The sequence below is a fragment of the Panthera tigris genome, chromosome B3 (assembly GCF_018350195.1).
Source record: "Panthera tigris isolate Pti1 chromosome B3, P.tigris_Pti1_mat1.1, whole genome shotgun sequence".
In the NCBI taxonomy this organism is placed as follows: Eukaryota; Metazoa; Chordata; class Mammalia; order Carnivora; family Felidae; genus Panthera; species Panthera tigris.
The window spans coordinates 126,289,010-126,294,902 of NC_056665.1; positions in this window are offsets into that span (position 1 = coordinate 126,289,010).

Sequence of the window (5,893 nt, forward strand, 5' to 3'; positions counted from 1 at the left end):
CCTGATGTTCTATGTTATCTGCTCGACAATGGTTTCCCATCTCTGCAAACTGCTGTGATGGAAGGAGGAGAAAGCATGGGAGAAGAAGGAAAGTGAAGCTTTCATGATAAAAAAGGAGCATATTATCCTCTTAAACAATTAAAGCATAGTCACTAGCTGAGATGATTGTGTTTAATCTTTGAATGTGTCCATGAACCTAGAAATGGTGAAGGAGGCAGGGAGAATGGCAGACTAGTAAATCTAAGGTCCAGCATTAAGAGACCACGTTAGCAGAACTCATAAGTGTAGTTTAGGGCAAAAAGGAGATTGTAACCCAAGTTAGTAAGCAAGTTAGGCAAAGAGCACCAGTGTGTTGAAACAGGCTCTATTTTTTTTTTTTTAAATGCTTCTACCATTGCCAGATAGTCTTAATGTAAGCTAGATACTTTACTGGGGTCAGACTTTCTTTTATTTTGCCGTTGACTAGTTCAGAAAAAGAAAGCAGAGGTACCTGGGTAGCTCAGTTGTTTGAGTGTCCAACTCTTGATTTTGGCTGAGGTCATGACCCTAGCCACGGTCATGGGATTGAGTCCTGCATCGGATGCTGAGTGTGAAAACTGCTTAAGATTCTCTCTCTCTCTCTGTCTCTCTGTCTCTCTCTCTCTCTCTCTCTCTCCCCACCCTCTGGCCTTCTCCCCTGCTTGCACTCAATAACTTTCTCTAAAAATAATAATAATAAATAATAATAGTAATAAAATAGCAAAAAACAAAAAAAATCCCACATCTTATGTTACAAATAATATTAGGTAGGAGGCTGAATCTTCTGTTTCTTCTTACTGGGAAACTTTTAGTTATAGGAGTTATTTAATCTTTCCATCACTGACATGATCCTCAATAACTTTGTCTCAGTTCATTTGCAGTATAGAAACTAAGGATTTAATTTTGTGAGTACTAACAATACTGTACTTAGGGACTAATTTTGAGTTACAAATACTTCCATAAATTTTCTAAGTTTGAAATATCCTTTAGTGAGCAAGTAAAATTTCTCCATTGGGTTCCTTCTCTGTGTGCAATTTACTGAATCCAAAATACTTTTGTGGTAGAAAAAAAACAAGAAAATAAATCAAAATAGACAAAAATAATAATGCCCTCAGCATATGTTGAAGAGAAAAAACACCTAAATGTCAAAATCACTGAAGAAAAAAGAGGAGAAATTCTAGGGATCCAACGTACAGCATAGTGACAATGATTACCAATGTAGTATCATATAATTGAAATTTGCTAAGATACTAAGTCTTCAATGTCTCACCCCACACACAAGGTAACTATGTGAGGTTAAGGATGCATTAACTACCCTTATTGTAGTCATTATTTTATGATATATACATATACCAAATCATCACAATGTACACCTTAAATTTATAATTTTACACAATGTTATTTGTCATTTATATTTCAATAAAGCAAGAAAAAAATCACTGAAAACTCAAACAATGTAACACAGCTAGTATTTAAAGTTATAATCTAAGAAAACTTTCCAGAAATCATGATAGAAATGAAACTTCATATTGTAGATTCCACTGAATACTTTGGAAAATTAATCTAGAACAATCAATTCTGAGTAATATTATAATTGATCTATTGTCTTCAAAGTTAAATACCTTATTCAATACTAAAAAAAAACTCAATTTAAATGGCAGTGAAATAATTTTGACACCATCAGATTGGAATAATTGTAGTTTCATAGTATAAGTCATGTCAAATGTGTGATTGTAAGTATGTCAGTTTGTACAGTGTCAGAGTTTATTGTGTATATATTCATTCAAATTAAAATTCTACATAGTTTTTATTCAGCAATTACATTATAATAATTCAGTAATTGTATAATAAATTGTCTAACTCTATATAAATGAAGAAAATCATTGAAATCTTTTGGAAAAAAATTTTTTTAAAAAAGAAAAACTATACAATGAAAACTAAAAATAATAAAATATGGACCACTATTTTATTTTATTTTATTTTATTTTATTTTATTTTATTTTATTTTATTTTATTTTATTTTATTTTATTTTTAAAATTTAAATCCAAGTTAGTTAACATATAGTGTAATAATGTTTTCAGGAATAGAATTTAGTGATTCATCACTTACATGTAACACCCAGTGCTTTTCCTAACAAGTGTACTCCTTAACGCCCTTGTCCATTTAGCCCATGCCCCCACCAACCACTCCACCAACAATCCTGTTTGTTCTCTGTGTTTAAGAGTCTTTTATGGTCTGTCTCCCTCTGTTTTTTTTATTTGTTTTTATGTTTATTTATTTTTTAGAGAGAGAGAGAGAGTGAGCAGGAGTGAGGGAAGGGCAGAGACAGAGACACATAATCTGAAGCAGGCTCCAGGCTCTGAGCTATCAGCACAGAGCCCAATGCAGGGCTCAAACCCATGAACCGTGAGATCATGACCTGAGCCGAAGTTGGACACTTAACCAACTGAGCCACCCAGGCACCCCTCCCTCTCTGTTTTTATATTATTTTTGCTTCCTTTCCCTTATGTGTATCTGCTTTGTATCTTAATTACACATATGAGTGAAATCTTATGATATCTGCCTTTCTCTGACTGGCTTCTTTCACTTAGCTTAATACACTCTAGTTCCATCCACATTGTTACAAATGACAAGATTTCATTCTTTTTGATTGGCAAGTAATATTCTATTGTGTGTATATATATATATACATATATATGTATATATATATACATATATATGTGTGCATATATATGTAATATACATGTTATATATACACCTATATTATATATACCACATTTTCTTTATCTATATATGTTATGTATATATATATATATATATATATATATATACACACACACATACGTGTGTGTGTGTGTGTGTATCTGTATATATACACCACATTTTCCTTATTGATTAGTCGATGGACATTTGGGCTCATATGTTGGCTATTGTCAATAGTGGTGCTATAAACATTGGGGTGCATGTGTCCCTTTGAATCAGCACAACTGTATCCCTTGGATAAATACCTAGTAGTGCAGTTGCTGGGTCATAGGGAAGTTCTATTTTTAATTTTTTGAGGAACCTCCATACTATTGTCTAGAGTGGCTGCACCAGTTTGCATTTCCACCAGCAATGCAAAAGCGTTCCTCTTTCTCCACATCCCTGCCAACATCTGTCATTGCCTGAGTTGTTAATTTTAGCCATTCTGATTGGTGTGAGGTGAGATCTCATTATGGTTTTGATTTGTATTTCCCTGGTGATGAGTGATGTTGAGCATTTTTTTCATGTGTCTGTTAGCCACCTGGATGTCTTCTTTGGTAAAGAGTCTATTCATGTTTTGCCCATTTCTTCACTGGATTATTTGTTGTTTGGGTGTTGGGTTTGGTAAGTTCTTTATAGACTTTAGATACTAACCCTTTATCTGATATGTCATTTGCAAATATCTTTTCCAATTCTATCAGTTGCCTTTTAGTTTTGCTGATTGTTTCCTTCATGGTGCAGAAGCTGTTTATCTTGATGAGGTCCCAGTGGTTCATTTTTGCTTTTGTTTCCCTTGTGTCTGCTGTGGCCGAGGTCAAAGGGATTGTTGCCTATTTTCTCCTCTAGGATTTTGATGGCTTCCTGTCTTACATTTAGGTCTTGCATCCATTTTGAGTTTATTTTTATGTATGGTGTAAGGAAGTGTAAACCACTGTTTTTAAAGAATGTGATAAATGCTGTGTAATTATATACAAAGATTTTTAAGATATATTGTTAATTCAAATTACTAAGTTATTAAATAGTATCTAAAGAATATGTATGAATGTGTTATTTGTGTGTTTAAAATAAATGGGAAATTTCTGCAAGGATATTCAAAACAAAGTGTTTTTGGATTTAGAGAGAAAATCTATTCTTGTGTACACTTTCGTTTCATTTGCTTGCATAAGGTGCACGCATTATCTTTATGATAATAACAGTCCAATCAATAAAAGCAGAATCAATGGGCACTGTGCACTGGGAGTTCAGACAAAAGTGAGAAGAACTCAGAGAGAAGTCTAACAAATTATTGGAATTTATTGGGAACAGGTAAAAGCTTTGAGGACTTGAGTGCAAACTTTAAAATATAGAAAAATGCAACTAAATCAGCCCCTCTTCTGCAAAAGTTTGTTTAGTTTTCTCGACTCACATCTGAGCAAATGGTCCTAAATTTCTCTCTGAACTTGGAATTACAGAGTTCCAGTGTTGAAAGGGACCTTTGGGATCATCTAATAGGACTTGGCATTTTATAAATGAGTAAAGTAGATGTACACTCATCCCTCCTTATCCATGGTTTCCCTTTCTGCAGTTTTGGTGACCCACTGTCAATTGTATTTAGAAAGCAGATGATCCTTTTTTGACATATGGTCAGAAGGTCAGTATTCACCTAACATTATTGATCTCACCTCATCTCATCACATAGGCAGTTTCTCATTTTATACCATCACAAGAAGGGTGAGTATAGCACAATAAGGTATTTTGAGAGATACCACATTTATGGAAGTATTTGTTATAGTTCTATTTTATTATTAGTTATTGCTGTTAATTTTTTTCTGTGCCTAATTTGTAAATTAAACTGTATCACAGATATGCATGTAAAGGGGAAAAACACATATACGGTAAAACCTTGCAAACATAATTTGTTCCAATAACATGCTTGTAATCGAAGCACTTGTATATCAAAGTAAATATCAAGAACCATGGCTCAGTTGTGATCATGCGACATTCAGGTGTTACTCACTGCTCATATTTCAAGACATCGCTCATTTACCAAGTTAAAATTTTTTAGAATTGTTTGCTCATCTTGTGGAACACTCACAGAACAAGTTACTTACAATCCAAGGTTTTACTGTATAGCTTTCGGTACTACATGGTTTCAGGTATTCTCTGGTGGTCTTGGAAACTGTCCCCTGCAGATTAATGGAGAAGAAGGGATTACTGTACTTTGCAGATGATGTGTGCTGACTAATTCAGCTTGGGCAGGTGGAAGGGCCTACAATTCAAGCCACCTCTATCAGAACTCCATCACAACACAAAATTGGCCTAGCAAATTGACAAATGCAGGATGGATTTTTCAACCTCATTTGTGGCCTCCTGAGTCACAATGGGATGGGAGTGTTTCCTGCTGGAAGTAAATGTACAATGACTGTCCTGAGGGAGAATTCAATACAATATAAAATAAAAATCAATAATAAGGCATCTGTTGTCACCTTAAGAGAGTTGAACTATGGTTATTCTATTAACTCACTTTCAAACAGAGTAGAAGTTGGTAATGGAGCCATGATCCTATTTTTGTTTGTTTTTCTTTTATTATTTTTGGGGTTTGCTTGCACTAATGTGTTTTTTTCAAATGTTTATTCATTTTTGAGAGAGAGAGAGAGAGTGTGTGCACGCACATGAGTGGGGGAGGGGCAGAGAGAGGAAGGGAGAGAGAATCCCAAGCACGCTCGGACTGTCAGCGCAGAGTCTTATGTGGAAATTGAACTTACAAACCGTGAGATCATGACCTTAGTGGAAATCAGACCCCTAACCAACTGAGCCACCCAGGAACCCTGCACTGATGTTTAGAGCACCACAACATAAGGTAAGGCTTGAGTGGCCAAGAATCATCTTTTAAAATCTTGTTATGTTAAGTTACTGGATTGAGGGCATGTATGACATCTAAAAGTAGCTAAATTTTTTAAAAAAATTTCACCTTTCTTTGTTAAATTTTTTTTTCTGTAAGAATCACATAAGAATGCTGGCTAGTTTCACTCATGTTCCTCCTTTGAGTTTTGCGATTTCTGGGTGAAATAATAACACCTAACACTTCTACAGCACTTACTACGTATCAGACATTCTTCCAAAGACTTTGAAACTATTAAAACCACCTACCCT